The sequence below is a fragment of the Accipiter gentilis genome, chromosome 31 (assembly GCF_929443795.1).
Source record: "Accipiter gentilis chromosome 31, bAccGen1.1, whole genome shotgun sequence".
In the NCBI taxonomy this organism is placed as follows: domain Eukaryota; kingdom Metazoa; phylum Chordata; class Aves; order Accipitriformes; family Accipitridae; genus Astur; species Astur gentilis.
In genome coordinates, this window is record NC_064910.1 from 2583579 (window position 1) to 2606703 (window position 23125).

Genomic DNA, 23125 nt, shown 5'->3' on the forward strand with positions numbered 1-23125 from the left:
TGCATTCACAAAATACTTGGGGGGGAAAAGCTTAGTTTGAACTATTTATGCCTTTAGAAACGAATTTTTTGAGGGTCAAAGCCTGTTTTTTATAAAATGTTTTGCTAATAACACATTAGGCAATGAATTAGTAAGTTATTAAGCTATGAATAAATGAAACTGGGTTTTTTTTAAAGGCTGTTCATCTGCTCTGCTCTATTTTTGTTATTGGGTATGGGACTGCACACCCTGCTAAGCCCTTTGCAGATGAGCTATACTGCACTCGACAGCTCCCTGCCTCAAGTAACTTGTTATCTGTATTTGACCCAGCAAAAAAGGAAATATCAGACAAGCGTGGTGGAATTGATGAGGGAGGAACATTCCTGGCAAGAAATAAGGTCAGGCGCATCACTGCACAGTACCATCAGTGGGCTTCAAGCAGTTTTTCTAGCTGCGCCTGCTCCTATTTGGGAGAATAAGGGGGGTGTGCCCCACAGTATCTCTTGACAGGTCTGCTCCTCTGCTTGCGGAGGTGGGAGTCCTGTTGTGGTTCCTGCGCAGCTCACTCACCTGGGTTTCCTTCCCTAGGGATGGGGTGGGATGGGAAGGAGCAGGGCAAGGAAGGGCTTGGCATTTGGGGGGTCTCCTTCCCTGATAAAGTCAGGGCGTGGCTAGAGGGGGGCAACAGCAATCACCTTCATGTCAGAGGTAGCCCGTGTGGTGTCTGTTTGGTGATGGCTGTAGGTAAACCTGGATATCCGTGGCTGTTACCTGGTCTTCTTCTTCACCTCAGTTGCTTCTGTCAGTGAGCATCTGAAGTTATGTTATGAACAGTAAGATATGAAATAGCATTATTGCTCCAATGTTTTAGTTTTCATCTTTGCAGCTTGTTTGGTTTTTTTTTAAAATTGATTGGAAATGGCATATAATATCGCATTTCACAATGCTTAATGCAGAATTGTGGGTTTGTACCATGTAGAGTTAACACTTGGTTAGTTTGTTAGGCTTTGACAGGTGTTAGATGTTTAGTCAACAAAACTGCAGTTTCCCCAAACAAAAGTTTCTAATGTCAAGCAGTAGTTTGACTGCTAGCAATAAACCACATTATTGCCACCTAATAAATTAGACCAGTTTTAAAAAACAAAACCAAAACCCAACAACAACCATTTTTAATGATGTTTTTAATTTTTGAAGCTTTTTGAAAACAGTTGGTCCCAAACCGCTTTGCAAGCACATCTTTCACCCTAGGTTTGCCCTCAGTATGTGGATTAGAATGTTTTCCTTAGAGCTTTAGCCGTGTTTGTAATGAGAAGGCAGTTTTCTGCTAAAGCCATCAGCAAAAAGGATGAAAGGAAATTTCAACAAAAAGGAAGAAAGCAAATTTCAGTGATTTTTTTTTTTTCTTTTTCAGACTGGAATTGATTGTAATACGTTTCATTACTAAAAGCAGAATTTCAGCTGACTGCTAAGAAATGTTCTACATTTACTTCTGGTTCCCCATTACTGCTGTCCTAAGCAGGTCCCTCCTCTGGTCTCCTGCCTGAGGTCCCTCCGCTGCAGCCGGCATCACCCCACACCTCCTCTCCCAGTGCCTGTATCTCCTCTGCCCTCGCTCTCCTTCAGCCCCTGCTGCCCCTCCCCAGCCTCCCCTGTACCGAGTCCCTTCCACAGGCCTCCTGGCAGCGTCTCCTTCCACTAAAAGATGATTCTTTTTGCCCAACATCTTTCGTCACCCAGGTCCAGCCTCCTTTCCCTCGTGCTGCAGTCTCGCTGGCCGGCCTTCCCTGAGCTGGCAGGCTGGCGTCGACCTTGTGCCGGCAGCTGGGGATCCTCCTGCCTCCCATGCCCAGTGGTCTTTGTACAGGTGAGAGGAGGCATGGGTTTGCATCAGGGAAAGGAGTGAGCTCCTGACTGGATTGAGTGTTTCTGGGGAGCCATGGCGAGCCCCAAGGCTGGAGGTGCTTTTACCCTTTCCTCTTGCTTGTCCTTACCCCAGAGCTTACAAATTTTACACATGCTATGGGTAGAAAACTACCTTCTGGGTATGGTGGAGCTTGTGTTAGGTGCTCCAAGGGGTTCCTGCTGGACTTAAAATCAATGACAAGCCATAACAGTTTGTCAAACCCAGAGGGTAGAAGGATGATAATGCAGTGTGGGTGAGAGATGTGGCTATTTGTCAGGACACAGAGGAAGCGGATCCTAAATCTTCAGTGCCCTAAAGGATTGCATCACCCGTTGCCTAACAATTAAGACTACTTTCCGATGTCCTTTGTTAGAGGGGCCCCCTTCAGAAAAGAAAGGAGATCTTGTTCAGCAAATCCTTTAATGACTATGTCTGTCTGTGTGCATTTGGGGGAAGGGGGGGGTCAGATAGCCAGATGAATTTTAACAGAAGGTCTTTGTGTAAAATATATGGACATTAAGAAAGACATATCTTTAAATCAGTTGTCAAGTAAAATGTGAAGTTACAGGGCAAAAAAAAGTATAGCAGTGTTTTGTTCTGTATTGTGGTTACTCTGCAGTAAATATTCAGAGGATGGTACTTGAAACCTATTTCCATTTTGCAAACCTATTTCTGGTTAAATTTTATTTGTAAGTGGTTGTTCAGCTACATGTGCAAGACAGTAAATACATTTAGAAAGGCTGAATTATGAGGAATTCTGTTTGCTGTGCTTGTCTTCATCACATGTAGAGGTTATTTGGAGTAGTATAAAAATTCAACAGTTTAATATTATTTCTTAGTTCTTTATTTTTCGAGCACCAAAATAAGACGACGTAATCCTTCATTTAAGCAAACTGAATAGAGTTGGTAATTGGAGAGTTGAGGATATAGGAGGATCTGTTCGATGTTTTATAGTACTGTCCACCCATTACAAATGAGTTTATTCTCCTAGTCTGTGATAACCTAATCAGCTGCCAGCACTTGAAAGTTCTGCACACTTGTGATTTATTCAATTCCATCCTGCTAAAACATGGAGCAAGGCTTTAATTGCCTTTCATGAACAATTCTGCCAATAGGGAAATGGAGCCTCATTCCTTCATTTGCAGCCAGAAACTGCTTACTCTGGTAGCTCTGAAGTTTGTACAGACTTTAGATCTACTTTAAATACATTTGCTTTAGCTCTTTTTAATGTCTAAAAAATTAACACAGACTTGAAGACTACTTTTCTCTCTTTTGACAAAGGAGTTTGTCTATCGTGCTTATAGTTTCTGTACTTTCTAACAACTGTTAAATATATAATGCTACACCATTTATCTGCCTGCATGTGTGTACAACTTGTAAATAATTTAATGTTTTACTTTACCACTTGGCCTCTTCACATAACTCTAAAATGAGGAAGATAAAATTCTGCTAAATTATTAATTCACTGGGAAATTGAAACAACCAATATAAATTAAGCACCAAGAATGTTTCCCTTTTTCTCTGTGGGAATCAAAGCAGTGAATGCAACTGGATAACAGTGAGGGAGCTAAATGGACAGATGATCATAGAATAATTTAGATTGGAAAGGACTTCTGCAGTGTCATCTAGTCCAACCACCTGCTCAAAGACAATCTACTTATGGACATGCTCAGCTGAATCTTGAATGCCTCCAAGGGTGGAGATGTTCCACGATGGAGACATTCCAGGAGTCTCCTGCGTCCTGGGGTACATGGATAGGGCACATGGGACCTGTTGCCTGGCTGGCTGGTGGAATTTGGTGGCAGCCTGCAGTGTTAAAAATTTTCCCACTGGTTAAAACTTCTGCAGCAAGGCATACAGGTGCTCCAGTGCCATTGGACAGAGCAAAAAAATTTGCTGCTCTCTCTAAATGGGTCTGTAATAGATCAAAACAGGGTGACTTTATGAAGGCTTCTAGGTCTTACTACTTAAAATAGTCTGGGTTTTTTAATTTTTGTAGTAGCCAGTTGTTTCTTTTAGTTACTGGGTTTTGTTTTGCCATATTCATATACTATACATTGTTGTAGTTTTCACAGATTAGTTTAAATGTTTGAAGATAATTAAATGGTTGTACATAGGGATATGTTATAAAATATTGTAAGTATCCAGGACAGCAGCAAAGTCCAGGCATGTAGCTGCAAAGCAGAATGCTCTGCCAGTGAAGTTTGACGCAAGAAAGCTTGCATGGTAGAATTCACGGTTTAATAAAGAGCTATATAAACTACAGTTAAGCCTGTATTCTGCAAAGTTTCTGCACTCAGTAACAGCCTTTGCCCTGATACGACTTTGGTTTGATTTGGATTTATTTGGATTCGAGAGCAGCTGGGAAGTTCTAAAATATTTGATTATTGTATATCTTTAAAATGAACTGCAGCATCTGTCCCTTTTCTCTTTCATTTTCTTACCTACTTCTCACTCCTGGGTGTATCTGGGAAGCCCATATGTTCTTCTGATGGGGAAGGTCAATAAGGGTTATGCTTTCCAGATGCGCTGCCTGTATTTAAGGATACAAAATAAAAAATACCCCATGCAGACCTGTACATTACTAATAGAGGTGCCTGGTGCTGGTTGACTCTGCACATCAAAAATCTGAGCAAAGATTGCTCCTGTGACCAAGTCTCTGATTTGTGTTTGATTGCACAACGAAAGGACTAGTTCCCAAGACCAGCCCGTCCTTGGGTTTGGAGTTCTGCTGCTGATGTTGAACACCCTGCTCTGCTAACTGTTGTCAGTCACCCAGGTGAAACATTGGAGGTTGTTTGGAGAGCAAAGCAGTTTTTCTGTGGGGAGGATGGGATCTGTGCAGGGACTAAAACACAGTTTAAATGCACAGGGACAGTATATATGGCATGGTGGATGGAGCGGTGAGAGCAGGATCAGAGTTGTCACCTGGAAGAGATGCCAGCTTTCTGGAGCAGATCACCCTCCTCAAAAATCCCAACTGCTTCATCCCTGAGGCCAAGTCCCCAGTATCAGTCTTTTAAGGTGAGCATTTGTGCCCTTCTTCCTGAATAGTTACCCTTTCAGTGTCATCATCTTCCTCAAACATACTGGGCTTGATTGAATCAGTTGTGGATGAAGAGTGAAGCAATGGGGTAATCTTTTTAATAGTCGAACTTCTCAGAAACACATTCTTGAGGGACAGCAGACCATGCCTGTGTAACATTTCTGCTGTATAAAGAAAGGACAAATAAAAACTTCTGTCCCAGTGCTGTCTTTAACTGACAAGTGAGAAGCCTCATTTAGATTGGAAAAAAACAATCTGTGAATCCAAATGTAACAAATGAGACTAAAATTTGGGAGGGAGGAAGGGGCTGTTGGCTGGAACTCACCTTTGGTTGTGCAGATCTACAGCTATGGGTATCCACATTTTGTACCTTTTGCAGGTTTTATTCACATGAGAGAATATGCAGGAAAATATTTTTGCTTAGGTATAAGCTAGGATTTTTTTGTAATGTCTTGACTTTTTCTTTCTCGATAGCTTCCATACCAACAGTGTTATTTCCCTTGGTGTTTTCATGCTGTATGACTATGTCAAGAGGAGCTGTGATTTCATCACTGCCTATTTCTACTTCATATATTTAATTCACAAAATCTTCAGTGTCTTTCAACACCTTTTGATGTAATAATTTATTTGGAGACTGTAACTCCAATAATACTTTTACCCATTGTGCCTTTATTGGGATTCTAAGTGGATAGCCATAAATAGTAATCAGTAGTACTATTTTATTAAATCATGTGAAGATCTCTGTTGAAGAATCCAAAAGAGACAAGCACAGCTTGCAGTACTCGTTTTAGGAAATAATCATTAAACAGTATGCCCAACCTGGAGATCAATAGGTATTTATAATTTCAGCAGCTTTCCACATGCTGCCTTTCATGCCAGGGTTATTGACTTCTTCAATCAGGAGCCACATCATGTGTCCCTGTCCTGCTTTCCTACCTGGAATGTATCCATGTATAATTCACCATGCGGCTGCACAAATGTAAATGCCCACACAAGGAAGCAAGAGAAAGAAGTTACTGGGAGCAGGAATCCTCCCTTTGGCAGCAGTATGGAGTCAGGACAAACAAAGTGCCTGTGTGATTGTGGCTGTATTCAGTGTTGGTGCTTGCTGATAAGATGCTATAGATGGAATGAGTTTCTCAGTCTCTATAAGAATTACAGCCATAGTAACTGCATATCATACAGCATTTGTTTTACGTTTTCAGAAGGAAATTGTCTGTCAATCCTTACTTGTCAAAGAGCTTTTCATTTTTAAACTTAAACATGGACTTGTCCTAGTCCTTTGCAGTTCCAGATGGCGTAAGGACCTTTGGTCTCTCTGTCACTGTGTGTTTAGATCTATTTGCTTGAATGTCTTTAATTATGACAGTGTAATTAAAATATGTCTATTAGAACTGACTAGCTGGTAAGAAGAATGAGGCAAACTAACTCTGAACAGACTAAAATTTTGCCTAGTGAACTGGCAAATGTACCACCAGTAACTCCCTTCATCCCAGTTCAATTAAGTGTGCTTATCTGTGCACGGGGAAAATCCCATTTTGCTGGAGGCCTACATGAGTGATCGTTGAAATCAGCAGTTCATGAATTCTTTGTGTTCATTAATATTATGAAAATCTCATTCCTTCTCCAAACACTCATGTAGTTTATCACTCTTGTACCCCTATGGCCATTTCAGAAAGTTGCAGTAGAAAACCTACTGCGCTGCATCCTAACGGTAGCCTGAGAAAAATTGTATTAGGTTCTTACAGCCTAGGGATTTTCCCAGCATTTCTGAAAGGTCCCTAAAAGGTATTATTTATCGCTGCATACCAGCTTTGTGAAGTATTAATAGCACTGTTTCATTTGTGCTGAGTGGATTACTGCCATATAAATTTGTAATCGGTGTAACAGTGCATGCAGAAGAATTTCAAAGCAGTTACTCAACTGAAAACTCTTTTGCTTTATTAATACCCCATTCATGGAGAGACTAAAGAGGGAGGATTGTGAGATATGGAAAAGAATTAAAGTCTGACAGAGAAGAGGTGAGAGCTGAGCACAGGATCCCTTGGGTCCAAAGCATGTGGCAACAGAGAACATTTTTCAGAGGAAGGAAATTACAGTAGCAGAGACCAAAGGCTCAAAGGGTGCTTCTGGCCTGCGGTAGCACGGCAAGACAACATCATCTGTTTATGTAGGTGCACAGCAGTCATTTCCCACTGTATGCATTAGATTATTGAGAACATCATAAGCTATAGCCAGGGCTCACCCCTGCTGGGAGCTGCCTAGATGCATAGATCCAGCAGTGGTCTATACCATATTCCACATTTTGTAATTGTCAGAGGTATCGTCCTCAGGAAAAGACCTTCTAAAAATCACCCATCTAATCATGACTTTTGCAGTGTCCTGAACCTCAGCAAAATCAGCCTTTCTGAACAATTGAGAAACATGTTCCTAAGTGGTGCAAGAGGTCACTCTGTCTCCTGTAGAGAAATTAAGGAAGCGCAGGTTTCATTAGTGAGCTGATCACTAATACCAAATGAGGCAGACCTGGCTGGGGAGGGCAGCAGTATCTGGCCAGAGTGTAAAATGTATACAAACCCCTTTTCCCTCTCTGGCAGCTACTGCCAGAAATCAACTCGATGAGGAAGTACTGTGTACCTGCTGTAGTTGTTAAAAGATACAACGTTTGAACTGGAACTCTCTTTTGAGCATAGTTAAAGTATTCCTAAATTCCAGCAAAAGTTCTTTCAACATCAAATTTTGGCTTTCTCTTCCCCAGCTGATCCTGCGCAGAGCTGTTTGCTGGAAGGTCAGTCAGTGTTGTTGACTGCATGTATTACTGATTTTTATACGTTCATATGTGTTTATATAGATATGTATACACACATATAGACACACACAGATGGATATGATTTTTGAACAGAGCTTCCACTAGCATAACTTAATGTATAAAGGCAACTACTTATCCTCAGCCCCTTAGTTTGATTATTATTTGTATAGATGTGGCTTGCACATGATGGGAATGACCACTGTGTCCCAGGGTGTACATGCAGGGAGTGGCCAATATGCCTGAAACTGTAGTACCTTTACAGGACATTGTCAATAAAACTATATTTGATAAACCATTTTAAGCCACTTTTTGCTGCCAGTTGTTTTATCTGGTTTATGTCAGCAGCTTCCCCTTGCAGTGACTCCGTGGTGTGCATGCACTGCTGTGCGGTGACATCAAAGGTCTCCCATCTCCCATCACTCTCTTTCTCCTTCTCTTCCTGCAAAAATCCCCTCTCTACAGGCCCACCACCTGCTGTGGTCATCTCCCTCCCTTGCATTGTGCTCACAGCAGCACCAGTCAGTACTGAACACAGAGCTGAGACGGAGTGGTTGGGTGAAAGCCTGGGTCCCTAGCAAGCATAGGACCGAAATAATTCCCAGGAGCTTCCTGATCTGAACAGATTCCTGTTCTTCACACGCTTTCATTTCTGGCCAAAAAGGTAGGCCTCATACCTCTGACAAATCTCCTCAATCCCAACCTGTAATTGTTATTTGCCAGGTCATTTTATCTAATAGAATTTAAGTAAAGGAGTGAACTGGTGGTGGCAGTTGCATAATTAGCTCCAATGTCATGGTAGCCTTTACCTGCAGCTTTGGATTGGTGCCAGATGCTGTTCAGGCTTTTCCCATGTTCTGACCTCCTGGTCTTCACCAGCGTAAGTGCAGTTTCCTTACTCTTTCCCAGAACATCCCTGAAGTTTTGAAATTGATTGCTAGTTGCCTTCAAAAGTTAAAGGACTTACATTAAAGGACAAACTAGAAGCACTGTCTTGTTAGATGTTAAACCTCACTTTGCTTGGCTGGTCATAAAGAGCAGTCCTCCTCTAGATATTTCTCTGATCCACTGTGATTTTCTCAGTATTTTCTATTGCTAATGGTGGAGGAACTTGTTCTATTGGAGATGGGTCCAATTTGTTGATAACCCTCAGGAAATTCAGATGTGCAATATAAGATTACTTAAATTAGAGGGACAGATGTTAGGCTTTAAAAGCTTTTTGTTATCTTTACAATTAAATTTTAACACTTCCAGAATATTGAAACCCTAATTTTGTATCTTGCAAATTTTTTTGTTTCTTATCGTACATTTAAATTGTGAAATGCTCTGTATTGATTTTAGGATTTATTTTAGTTTAATTTTTCTTTTCAGTGATTGCTTTAAAGAAAGACTGGCAGCTGTGGTTCAGCAGCATAATGTGCAAGTATAAATAGAATGCAAGCTGTCCATTTATCTCAGTCCTGATCTACTTATATTCATCTGATGCTTATTACAATCATGGTTTGTCTCTGAGCAGATACATCCAGTTAGGATTAAGCTTGGACAACTAACCTAATTCGCTCTTGTAACTTAATTCGGGGTTTCTGTGTAGACTTCTTGTGAAACCAATTAATTCTTTTAACTCCTAACCTTTAATAAATCAATATCAAAATATTGAGAATGTTTATCACTGTCCATGTTTTTGGGACATATTGAGTTTGTTTGTAGTAGCTTTTAGGTTTGCCAGGATATATTTCCATTCATATGTATTTCTGAGATTTCTCCCTTCTTTAGCTTCTCCTTATATGTCATGGTATTTTATTAAATGTCATTTCAGTTCACAGATTCTCTAGATTACACTGTGGGAGCCCTTTCTAAACTTTTTGTTAGAGAGAATGTTCTGATAGAGTAGCCTGAAAGTGAAATATAAGCACACCTATCCAATTCTAACAAGGATAAAAATAATACAGGCCAAAGATTGTATCTAAACTTTATATTAATTTCATCCACATTGAAAAAGGAAGGTTCATTCTTTTCTTATATTTCAAGGATACTGGACTATTCACAGAATAATGATTTATTTCTCAGGTTTTCAGACAGGTTTCTCTCAGCATTTTACCTCTACAAGAGCCCTGTGGAATTTGTGGATGTAAAAATAGCAAGTTCTATAACGCCTCAGCTACACTTTCTTTTTCATTTAAAATCAGCCTCTAGCTGACTTTTTACTGTTTCAGCCTAGTGACTAGCCTCTGGCATGGATTAATATTTGTCAACTTGTTTTTAATTTTGAAAATCAACACAAGTAACTTGCCATAATTCAACATTTATGTAGGGTTATAAGAAAGCTCAGGACTAAGCATAACAGCAATCTGTGCTACTTTGTTATGGTATATGGGTGTTCAACTCTATAAAACAGATTACATTTCAGATTAGAAGTAGCTTGTATGTTGTACTTTTAATGTGTCCAAAATGATAATTTTCTTCAGTAATGTAGCATGAGTCCAGTTTAGCTTTCTGTACTACTGTTCCCAACAAAATAAATGTGTGCAGATAATTGATGAAGCGTGCTTTAAACAGAAACATCTAAACATTTCGCTTTTCTTCCCCCTCATTTAATTTCCACTGTTATTGTGAATGTGCTGATGCTGAAAGATACACATGGCACTTGCCTGTTTTTGAAAAGACTATGAGATTTAGCTTGTATGTGCCCTTATATTTGTTTTTTAGAAACTGTTCCAAGAAACAGTAATTTCTGAGCTCTGCATATGTATATGTTAGATGCAATTCCCCATATAATTTTCATAGTCTTTTATATTCTTCATGCAACATCTCTCCTGCAGTCCTCCGGGTTTTTATTGGGGATTTGATGGCATTTATCATACTAAAGTTTCCCTGCAGAAGCTCCTCCCTGCCGGCAATCCAGGGGAAAAGGTCAGATGAGTGGTAGATATAGATCTCACAGGTGGACTCTTGTGTGGTGTGTGTGTGGTGGGATCTTGGAAGTGCCACGCATGAGAGGTGCCATGTTTTCTTATCTGTGAGATGCACTCTTTTCCCTGGAAAATGAGATCTACAGTTAAGGAGAAACAGCAACACCAGCGGCAGTGGCATATCAGCAGATACGAAGAGTAACTTGTGTTGAGGAGTGGAAGAAATACAAAAGAAACACTAGAGCAGTGTTGATTCTGCTACCAGAGCCTCCTGCACTGCACAGTTAGGAGGGATACATGGTCCTATAATATGAACATTCCAGCATCTCATTGCATGTGAGTATGTAAGGAAGGGCCTGTAAATAATTGTTAGGATATGGAGGAAAAATCACAGTAGGGCGTTTGAGATGTCCCATAAAGATAAGGCTCCTGTATAAACAAAAGGATGAAAGGAACAGTGAGAACACCCAACAATGATGAAAGTGATGGCAGCTTAATTTAATGATTCCCAAGAAAACTTGAAGTTATTGTACTAAAATATTGTGAAGGTCCCTGGGAATGAAAGGAAGAATCAGAGAGAGCATACAGATGTAAGTCAGTGTGGCTGCTTCTGTCGTCAATGTGCAACACTATGCCTGCGGTCAGAAACGGACCTGGAAATGAAGCATGAGAAAAATAAGCCCCGTTTCATTGCCACAATTTTGTTGATTCCATCAGGCTGTCTGCAGTCTTTAAAAGATAATCATGGAGGTATTGCCGGTTGAACGCTACTGTTTGTGTGACATGAAAAAGAGATAGGTGCAGTCTAGTTGGTTCTGCCAACTAATACTCAAAGAATATTACTGTCTTTAAACTGCTATGTAATTTGCTGATGCCATACAGAGCAGAGAAAAAATCCTTCTAATAGGAGCTTTTGTTATAGTAATGCCAACAGCAAGGGAAAATATTCAGATTATTTTCCTGGAGATAGAGGCTGCTGCTGTTTGGAAAACACTGCATTACACCATCTGTTTCCTTCTGATTGCACACCACCATAGCCATTGTTGTGATTAATTTCTTTGCTTCTAGGCACAAATTTGAGTGCTCAAAAGAAGATTAAAAGCTTGTTTTGCGGACAGGGATGTAGCTAATGGCTAGCTTTCAGGAGGATTGTGTGTACTTAACAACTTTACAACTCAAGTCATCAATCTGCATGCATTTGATATATGAAGAAAGCAAGGAGAATGTCCTTTTGCTTCATTGTAATAATCTTCTGCAGGAATTGTTGGTGAGGTTCACTGTGTGCCACTAGAGTCACCACACACTCAAAACACTGCTGGGACAAAGAGTCACTTTTCATAGAATCGTTTAGGTGGGACAGGCCTTTAAGATCATCGAGTCCAACCATTAACCCAACACTAGCAAGTCCACCACTAAACCATGTCCCTAAATGTGACATCTACACATTTTTTGAACACCTCCAGGGATGGTGACTCCACCACTTCCCTGGGCAGCCTGTTCCAATGCCTGACAACCCTTTCGGTGAAGAAATTTTTCCTAATATCCAATCTAAACTTCCCTTGGTGCAACTTGAGGCCGTTTCCTTCCATCTTATCTACCTTGTTTTCTAGCTAGCGGCTCAGCTGCTGGAAGAAGATGTGTAGTTTCATCAGCATCCCACTCGATTGTCAGGCTGGGTCCTTCGGTCGTGAGGCTGGTGTGCCCCAAAAGCCCTGAACAAGTAGTAGCTTGCCAGGCAGGAGAAAAGCCCTGACGGTTGGCAATCTGCCACAGGCATCTCCTGGTCACATTTGGTGCCTCCACTGGGAAACTCAGCAGCAAGGAGCAGGTTGCAGTGTTGTCCCTGTGGATGCTGTTGTTCCACTGTATCTGACCAGAACTACTGCTTTGTGCCCCCCAGTGACAAGCAGCACAAGAAAATGTGGAATTTTGTCTAATATGGATGCTGTGCTTTACTTCAGTTCCTCTTTTCTTTGAACGCTGAGTATATAGTACAGTGGCAGTGTGTATCATTGTGGTTTTTGACCACTAAGCTGTTCCCTTCCTTCCTTTTAATTCCTGTGTTGCTTAAATAAGCTTGGTAGGCCTTTGATCCAGGATGAGTAGCATGGCTGCAATATGCAGTGGTCCATCTACTTAGTATAATTAATTTTGGAAACAAGTGATATTTACATGAAATGCATCAGTTCTGATTTATTTTGATCCTTTTCTTGATCATCACATTTCAAGATTGTCAGATTTGCCTGTGATTTCATGTTGAAAGGTGGACATTTTCCAGCTAAAACTGTAATGATTCTTCTCTGTTAACAAGGTATATTCAAACTAGTCTTTTGTAACAAGTTATTTAATATTCACTTCAGTGTGACTTAACTAAAGGTTGTCTGTTTGAATTTGCTTTCAGAGTAATAGTTGGTACACCGTATTTCAAAACACTTCTTCGGTTTGATGTGCATAATGGTATATATTGGGGTTGTGGCACATCTGTGGCCATACAGGACATAGTTAAACAGAATTGAGAGGAAAATGTTGACTGCCAAGTAAAGCAGCATTATCAGTTTCCTCTCTCCTGCATTGAAAGAGACAGGGGGAACAGACAGTGTAGGGTTTCCTGATATGTTTTAAGAAAGCCTGGGATTCATTTCCCCTCCCTTCCTTCCTATTAGTTGTTTGTTAAGTCCCAGGAAGGTTCAGGTTTTTCTTGTGAGACCTCTCCGCTCACATTCTGGAAACGGGCTTTGCCTCGGAGGGGCTCAGTCCTCACTTCTGTGCAAATGCAGGGGGAGGAAGAGGAGGTGGATTGGTGATGAGAGTCTGACTTAAGGCAAATGAACTGAAGAGGAGTTTCTAATTGACAACACTGTATTCACAACGGTTTTTTCTTTTAATTTGCTGGTATGAGCATAGCACTGGCCCCTGAGGAATACAGGGTGCTTCAGACACAGAAGTAAGAAATGCAGCAAGTGTCAGTGTGAGTTTGCTGTCCTTGGAGTGCTGAGCTGTGAACTTACGAGCAAGACTGTGAAGTCATAAGAAAGACCTTCAACTTGCCCTTCTTCAAGAGAAACCTCAGATGTCTCTTTACAACAACTGAACATCCCTCACATTAAGGAGAAGGATGTGAAGACGGAGGCGATAGTACCAGCTACTTGGGATGAGCAGCAGCTTCAGAACACTGCACGCGGCTGGAGTGCGCTAACAGACTGGATGTTTTGGGTGGGCTTTTCTTCATTTTGGATGAAACACTGAAAAACAGACGGCTTCACACTTTCTTTTTTTTGAAAATTTCATCTGCTAGTCTGACCTGCTTATGTGAGAAGCGGTGCCTCCTTTATTCATACTAGTCACACTGCGAGCAGACTGAAAGCTGTGGCAAGGTGTCCTGTCTGCTGGGTGCAGTGTGCTAGGTACTGAGAGGGTCTTGCAGCTTCGTGCAGAAACTATTTTGGCATTTTCAGTCCATTAAGTACAACTGGTTTTTCTTTCTTCTCTCTAGCAAAACCAGGTATTGGTTTCTGAGGGAAAGCACATACAATACAAAAATAACCGCACTGCACCCATTTCCAGCTCTTTTAATCTGCGTCCTTTTTTTTTCTTTTTTGGTAGCATTTGAATTTGGCAAAGAAATTTTATGTTCCATTGACATTTAAAAACAAAATCAGAGTATCTTTCAGGGTGTTAGAAGACTGTAATTCTGAAGAGCTGATTTTTTATTTCCTTTGGTGCATGACTTGGTGAAGATACAGGGATACACATCCATGTCTCAGCGACGCCTTTTAAGGGAAGGACATGAAAGTCATTTTAGGATCCTACCAAGATTCATCCAAATCCTTCATGGCAGACGGCACTCACGAAATAACCCACGCCAAATATGCTCTGGTGAGGTGAATGTATAGGTGATCCTATAGTGTGATCTGTATCTACATAGAACATTGCACTTAAATTTGAGCAGTATGTGAGGTGATGGTGAGGAGTAAGTAGCCTAGTATTGGCGCTACTGATTTTCTCAACTGGTGATTTGTGCAGGAATGAGTATTTTTTCTGAAAGCATACTCAGGTAGGGATCCAGCAACTGTAATAGTTAAAAAATATATATCTTTATCCATTAGACACTACTCATGGATAATGATTATTTACTGTCACCAGTACTTTACTGAAGAAAAACATTATATCTTGTTTTTCCTTGCAGTTCCAGGTGTATGGTAGTGTCTAACAAACACAGATTTGAATGCTTTACACCAACCCACCTTTGATACTCTAGAAAAACTTTGCTGAGTGCTCCGCTCTTAAAAAATATAACCAATTACACCAAAAAATTATTTTAACTGTACTGAAAACATCAGGAAGCCTCTGATCTTTAAGTGTAATGTACTGAATTTAGGACTTGCTGCCACTTACTCAATTTCAAAGTCTGTTTCATACAGTATGTGGTGTAATAATATGTTAGTGTGACTGATAATTATATAATCTTTGTATTTAGTAAAGCTACATTTTGTTGGGGTTTTTTATCTGAAATAGGTTAACCCTGACTGGCTGGCTGAGGTAAGCTGAAGCAGATTTTTCAATAATTAATTAATCGTTTCTCGGTTTTATATGCACAGTGACCTGTTATGGTTTTAAAAAAAAAGAAGACTTTTTTTGGTTTCTTTTTAAATTGATTTGGAGCATATGAAATTGAAACCAATGTAAGCTAAGCTGCCTTTATAGGAAAATATAAAATTTTCAAGGCCTTTCAATATTCCTTTCCTTAATGTTGACACTCTTAGAAAAAAATTAGAGAAAAATGCCTCTCTGGTGGTTCCTTTTGCTGACACCTTCTTTTGTACAGTGCTCACTGAGTCTTTAGTCATCTGTTTTGCTTGGAATGGAAATTGTAAGGTTTTTTGATAATCTTTTTGTAACTTCTGAAATGTAAAGATTTCACCTTTCCTAACTTACCATTCTGGGCATTCATGAGGCAAAGGTCTGGTACCTTTAGGAGTGCTAACTAATACATTATCAAGATGTAACAATGAATTCTGTTCAGCTCAGATGAGAAAAAGTTTTTATGTTAATTGCTGTTAATCACAGTAAAGAAAAGTCAGGAAAAATTTAGTTGTATTTTAAACACATGGGATACAGTCTTGCAAAGCAAAACAAGGCCTCCTCAAATTTCAGTCTTACCTTCATGTAGGATTCAACCAGCACTTGGTAGCAATCACACATCAGTCAAGTTCAAAGTGTAGCCATAAAAGTTACCACTTGCACCAATTATTTTATAACGTTTATGTACTTATGAGTTTTGGGCACCTGCAGGCCATTCATGAATGGATTGGAGCTAATTTCAAATGTAGGCAAAGCCTTGACTGTATAGCAGGAAAACACAAATTTAATATATGGAACACATTCGAACATAGATATTTTTCCTCATTTTAGCCTAATTTTCTTCAGACTCAGATCCTTAATATAAATATTGTAATGCTATGCAATTGTTTCTTACTTACAGGTTCCTTTCACTATATATAGGTAAGTATAGTCAGAAAATTGTATGTTTCTGTAGGAAGTTGTCTGTCTTCTCTCCCACCCATCTTTATTATTATTATTCCAAAACTCCTTTTGATTGTGTTGCAGCCTGTTCTGTTTGAAGTCTTCAAGTATGCAAAAATTCTGTTTCCTTTCCTTCCTGTTACCCATTTTATGTTGACAGTAGGAAAGCAATTATATGCTTCTAATGTTACCCTTATATATCCAGTAGGAATTATTCCATTGTTTTGGTCAAAGCCATTTTATGGCCTTTTGGACTGATAAGAGGTTTCTTGCCTTCCTGGTGGCAGAACTCATTTTGCATTCAGTGGCATTTCCAGACCAAATGTTACACAGAAGGTGGATCAAGGGTTTAGGTTGTGGAAGGGGAGAGGTACTGCAGCCTGGGAACATTTCTGTCCTGTAGCTACGCTGAGTAAAATTACAATTTTGGCAAGCATGTATCTCCAAAGTAAATGTGCTTGTGATTCTGTGAATCCCATGATGTATGCGTCTCTCTTCTCTTTGTGACAAAATTAAGCCACTCTGTCCTGTTGTCCTAGGTCTGACAGAGCTTTGTTCTCTCTTCATTAGCATCTCTGGAAATTGCCAAGGGCAGGTGTGCTCACTGTCACTTCACCCTTTCCCCGCATGCTAAAATCTTTAATGTAGAAATCGTTACATGAACAATGAATGTCCTAGTTCATATATTGATTTTTGCATTAACTGACTTACCTTAATGAGGGAAGCTGGGTTGGCTTCCAGAGTCTTCATGCTTCGTCAAATCTGTTTCTCTTTTATTTTCAATTTAACAAAGCAGACTTTATTTACTAACAGCTCGTGGACAGTTAGATCCATCCTCCTTGGCCTGATTCTCATTGCGCTGCTCTCCACGAGTGTCTTTTACCCACGGCAAGCTGCGTTGCCTTTATCCCTTCACCCTGGTTGAGCCCTGGCTCTCACAACGCTTGCTCTTTGGAATGGTTTTCCCAAATCCCCTGGTTTGGAACCAGGTGCCGTGTGGCCCCTCCTCCCTGGGCAGGCAGGGCCCAGGCTGGTACGGCCAGGCTCATGTGAGACAGCATCGTGCTTTCTGCATCCGTCCCTGACCCTACGTTTTCTATGCGCTTCTGCATCTCCGACTGCAGGCAGGTGGGATGGCAGTTGTAGAGTTTGTGGAGGATTTCAGCCCCAGAAAGCTGTGGCTTGAAGCAGTCTTCTGTGGGGATGCCTGTCTCCCATCAGCAGGGGAGATTTTCCAGGGCGCTGACCTGCTGTGGCCCTTTGATGGGCTTCCTGGCATGGTGCTCACAAACCATCCTTTGAGATTCTCCCCCTTCTCGCTTTCTCTAAGCAAACGGGAACAGTAGGTCAGCTTGAACTGAGAGCTGTGAAACAAGTGTGGCAAGTGGAGACTCCAGAGACGTCTCTCTTCAGTCTGTGCTGTGCTTAGGATGGATGGGGAGTATCTTTGGAGGCATCCTGTAGTCTGCATCTTTTCACACTGCATTCAGGTTGGTTTTCTGATAAGATGACTGAAGCTCTGAGGTAGTTTGCTTTCGTGTGTACGCTCTAGGCATGTAATGAATGGATGGATGAGGAGACTGTCTGTGTCCCTGGGTCCTTCCAATCCAATCCAAGGAAGTTCTGCGATGAGGTAAAGTGAGGCAGTGCTGCAACGTGGGTGTCTAATACTAATAGACTTTTGTAGTGAAATAGTCAGATGAAGCTTGGTTAACCCACAACCTGGGTAATCCACCACAAAATAGAGGAGTCTAGAGGAAGAGCACTCTTGCATCTTCCATGTCAGCTGAGGGGCTGGAGACATGGTACATCTCCTGGAGTTGTATGAGTATTTCTGCTGGATATTGGGCATTCTTGTATGGGGAGAGGGTGTTAGCTTACAGGCAGGATAGCAAAATGCATGCATGCAGGAAACGTCAGGCTGAACATATGTCAGACTGAATATGCCAGACATACTTAAGTACCTGAAGGCTTCAACATAGCCAAAGCCTGCCTGGAACCTGTGTAAACACTGACATTTCTGGTCAGTGTTAAAGTCTGCCACGACAACTTTATTACTGTTAGTCCCCATACTAGATAGGTCCAGGCATGTAAAGCTGTGTTTTCTGTTTGCTGCATTCACACCTTCGTTTGCTGGCTGAGTAAACATGTTGAAAAGGGATTTATTTGAGATTTGGGTTTTCCGCGCTTGAGACTTCCATTACCTGTCCTACTGGAAATGCCCTTGCACTTTTTCCAGCAGAAAGTTGGAGAGGAGAGTTGGGTGTGAATCCATAGCAGATGTGATAAACTGCACCGAAATATTAAACCTGTGAATGAGCAATTCAATACAACTAGTTCCAGATAGCATTGTGAATATCCGAGCGAAAAACAGTTTTGCTTTGCCTTGTTAAAGCCTAACATGAGCGAAAATATGCTTAGGGTTTCAGCCTATAGCCTAGATGTACTGTATCAGACACTGGGTATATCGGCAGTCTGTAAATATTCAGGGTGGGGACATGAGGGAAGAACGTTGCAATTAAAGAGATAATTACAAGAACAATGGCATAATGGAGGAAAATATATTTGTGAAGTCATCTTGTGCCACCTGTTGCATTTGTGGAACAAAGTTCAATTAATATGAAAGCTCTTACCTTCTCAGGGTAGTTTGTTCTGAGCAGAGGGAGGGAAAAGGGGACATTCTTCTTCTCTGACAATGAATCAGAGAGGAATTTCTGTAGCAGAAATGAAGAGCTTTTTTTTTTTCTCAGAATGGTGTTCATGGCTGGATTTTGTGGCACAGGGTAAGTTGGCTTAACTTTATAATAACTCCTAGATCTTGTAAATGCAAACAGACTTGTCCAGTCTGCTAAGTCGGCAGTGTGTGAGGTGCGTGGCTTGGGACTGTGTTCTCAGAAGCATTTTGAACTCCATGTTTTATATGTGCCAAAAAAGCATGCATTTCAAGAGCCTTAATATAAATTTTGCTAGCTCATTTATTCTTGAAAATACACTCTGTTAACAGAATGTATTTAGTTGGAAGACTCTGGTGGATGGTAGTGTTTGGATTTTATTTTAAATCACCTTTCCAAAGGAAGTAAAATATTAGATATTTTAGGATCTAAATTTTCATACCAGGTTTTTATAGAACATCTGTGATGTTGTTGTGGTTTAACTGCAGCCAGCAGCTCAGCCCCATGCAGCGACTCGCTCACTCCCTCCGGGTGGGATGGGGGAGAGAATTGGAAGAGAAAAAGTGAGAAAACTCATGGATTGAGATAAAGACAGTTTAACAGGTAAAGCAAAAGCCGCGCGCACAAGCAAAGCAAAACGAGGAATCCATTCCCCACTTCCCATGGGCAGGCAGGAGTTCAGCCATCTCCAGGACAGCAGGGCTCCAGCACGCCCAACGGGGACTTGGGAAGACAAACGCCATCCCTCCAAACGTCCCCCCTTCCTTCTCCTTCACCCAGCTTTATACGCTGAGCATGATGTCCTATGGTCTGGAATATCCCTTGGGTCAGTTGGGGTCAGCTTTCCCGGCTGTGTCCTCCCCCACAACTCCTTGTGTCCCCCCAGCCTCCTCGCTGGTGGGGCGAGAAGCCGAAAAGGCTTTGAGGCTGTGCAAGCGCTGCTCAGCAGTAACGAAAACATCCCTGAGTTATCAACACTGTTTCCAGCACAAATCCAAAACCTAGCCCCATACTATGTGGAAAATCAACTCTATCCCAGCCGAAATCAGGACAGATGTGTTTAAATTAAATGATTTATTGGGCTCAGCCAAGTTACTCAGTGAAAAGTGAGCACATCAGCAAAACCAGCCACAGCTGACCTCTTTACCTCCTTCCAAAACCAGAAAAGTTCCCAAGCAGTATGTCCATCAAGAGTGAGTTGCTTCTTCCCTCAGAAATCAGTTTTCAGAGCATCATCACGCAATTTTATAGGGCAGTTTCTGCTGCTGGAATGTAGTCAGTGTATATTTTCTGATAAAGATGTTGTTACTGTTCAGAGATACCAATTCAGCAACACTGGCAAATGTTTTTCTTCCTTCACTTAGGTGTCTGTATTGACTTGGCCTATAAAACTGAGGGACCTGAGCCTCCTTTTTTAACTGTTTTTTTCTGAAATTTTTTAATTCAGGTTTTTTTTAAATTTTAAAATCTATATTCTTTGTGTTAAAAAGTAAAAGTGAAGGGATGCATGATTTGAGGATTGTATTTTACAATCATGTTAAGATACATGCTATGGTAGAAAGTAGAATTATCTAAAATGGATGACATTATCAGTCAATTTCTGAGAGTGGTCCCACTCAAGATCCCTGAAATTGCTTATTGTTCCCCATTTCTTGGGTTAAAAAGTTATTTGAATTCCTTTTTAAACAACATAAAATTACAATGTTATAAAAGTTACTATTGTAAAATTTTTGGTGCCTTAATTTTGGGGGGAAAATGTTATTTCTCCAGCTGTGTGCATAATAATAAAAGAGTATGTAGGCTCTGGGATACTGATATACAGGCCACCAGTTTTATTCCCCTGGATGATGATTCCTCCACAAAAACAAGGGCTTTTTAAAATCTTTCCAATTAGAGAGGCACGCACGCAGAATTAGGGGCAATACAAGACCTTGCCTCTAGGCTCCTGTTCCAATAGATCCACTGACTCTGAACTCCTTGAGCCTGCTCCCTTGCCCCTTGGACCTCTCCAATGTCTGCCTATGGTCTTCTCTTTGTCCCTCTTTGCTAAGATTTAGGCTGTATATGAGTCTTCTTACAACGAACAGACCTTTTCTAAGGGTGGTTGTTGTATGACATTAAGGGTTACGCATGTGAATAGAGAAAAAAAAGTCAAAAATAGTTGCGTTACTTCAACACATGTAAAATGAATCCTTAGAAAACAGAATGTGACTGTGCCTGTAACTCTTGAAATGGCAAAAAAAATGTCTTCCTGACCATTAGTGCTATTTTAAAAGCCCATTTAATTAGAGGCACTAGCATATATGGCATTAATGCCATAGTATGTGGTGACTTGGTAGGAATTTATATATTTCCTGCTTTCATGGCTGCAGAAGAATATATGAAAAAATAATGCAATAGTGAAAAACAGAATTTATAGTGTCCCTGATGAATAAGCAGAGATACTTTGTTTCAATAATTTAGAGTAAAAATGACTTGCTGTTCTTGTAGCATGCTTTTGCTTTTCCATATGGAAAATTGTCCACAAGAAGGTATTTACTCTCTGGGCAGAACCAGTCCTGGAGCTAGGATGTAACTTTATTTACTCCCTTTATCTTCTTTGATTGTTCTTCCAGAAGTTTCCAGTCTCATTTGCTGTTGCAATCTGTTTAGCTGTACTGAAGTCATGCTTAATAAGATGGCCTGCACTACTTCCTTATACTGTGTATGTTTGTTGTGTTTAACAAAATCCCACGTGATTTTCAAATTAACTTCAAAGGTTAAGCTAACCCGAAGAGGTTGAACATACATGGTCTCATGGTAAAGCATGCTAAGTTAAAAGGATCAAAGTTTATTGTAAGATTTCCAGCACTTCCTAAGTGCTGAAGCTAGCTCTTGTATTTATTTCTTTATTTCATCAGATCTCAGAGCCGCTACATCTTCTTCCAGAGCAGGAAGCAAAGATCAACGCAAGTTTTATGTGTTTCATTTCTTGCTCGGTAATGTAAAAAAGAGATTCTATTTTAGTCAGCAGTTAATCCAACCTCACACACAACTTCTGTTTCTTGCACTTTGACTCGAGTATGGCATGAAACCTTCCTCAGTCTTGTTGGTCAGTGTTTTTTCTGAAAATGATGGATAGGGGCTGCTGACAGTCTTAGTTTTTACATTTACTTACTACTCTTTAGTATTTGTCAGCAGTCTTCGGTGTTATTGACGGTGAGTTTGTCAATTTGCACACAGTTTGGGGTGAGGGACCAGGTTGTTGAATGTGTTCATTCTTCCCTTTTGGAATGAGGCCAAATAACTAAACTGGAGGACCCTACAGAAATCTTCTGTAGTGGCTGCTGCTTCTTATCCCTTCTTATCGCCAGGTGGGAAAAAATGTGAGATTTTTCCATCTGCACTGCCGTCAGCATGCAGTGAGTCTCAGCCTCATCTAATTATTTTAATCAGACTTACACTTATTTCTCATTGCAAAGTTTCTAGTCAATTTTGGAACTTTTGTAAATAGAGGCCACAAAAAAGTGAGTCCAGGGAACAAGTTGGAAGAAAACCTTGAAGAGCTCACTGGGAGTACCTTGCAGTTGTCTTTTAGTAAGGAGTTTTGTCCACTTAACAAACATGTAGCAGTTGCTGGGGCACTTGGGAGAGGATGATCCTATATTTCAGATGTGAGTGGTCAGTCAAGAGTATACTTCTAAAAATTGTGACCAGTACAATTCTGGTGACCATTTGTCTTAGAGTTGTCCTAGATTACAGTAACTGTTGTGATTTGTGTATTACCTACAGTAATCTTAATCTGGATGGGGCTGTATCCTGAAAATCATTAAGAGTTCCAGATGGACAGTCTTAACATAGTTGCTTAGTTGCATTAGTCATGAGTAATTCTCCAAATGATTCCATCTTTTGATTTATTTCTCTGAGAAATGACTTTAGAAGTCTCCACAGTATGTGACATATAGTTTATATGAATGTATGTCAGAGGGCTAGTTGAAGAACCTGTTTTTAAGTGTCCTTTGGCTTTTGGGGAAGGAGCTACTTGCTTTTCAGGCTTTTATTTTTAAAGGAAAGATGCAATCAATATTTCCCTCCTTTTCTTCTTCTAGGTGAAAGTCATAAGCTTTCACGTAACACAAGCAACTTGTTTCATGCACTGAGTCTGCAGAGCAGAATTACTTTTTAATTCCTAAGCCTTCATGATTAAAAAATAAGCATTTCCTCTGTTTTAGCCAAGCACTTACCCAATTCTTACCATCTTTGGTGGATTCCAAAGGTGCATATGAGAAAATGGATAGGGATCAGTAG

The 23125-nt window shown here is 40.6% G+C and overlaps 1 protein-coding gene across 11 annotated transcripts in view; it reads left to right on the top strand.

Annotated features, from left to right (window-relative positions):
- The window catches only part of MCF2L (MCF.2 cell line derived transforming sequence like), a 159131-nt gene that overhangs the window by 44293 nt on the left and 91713 nt on the right, over positions 1-23125 (top strand). The window contains exon 1 of one of the 11 annotated variants that reach the window (XM_049834293.1): positions 14501-14519. The exons of 9 other annotated variants lie outside the window; for them this stretch is intronic. The gene's annotated coding sequence lies outside the window, so the exon portion shown is untranslated. Of the gene's footprint in view, positions 1-14500; positions 14520-23125 lie in introns of those variants that run through there. One more of the 11 variants, XM_049834290.1, reaches the window with a different exon arrangement.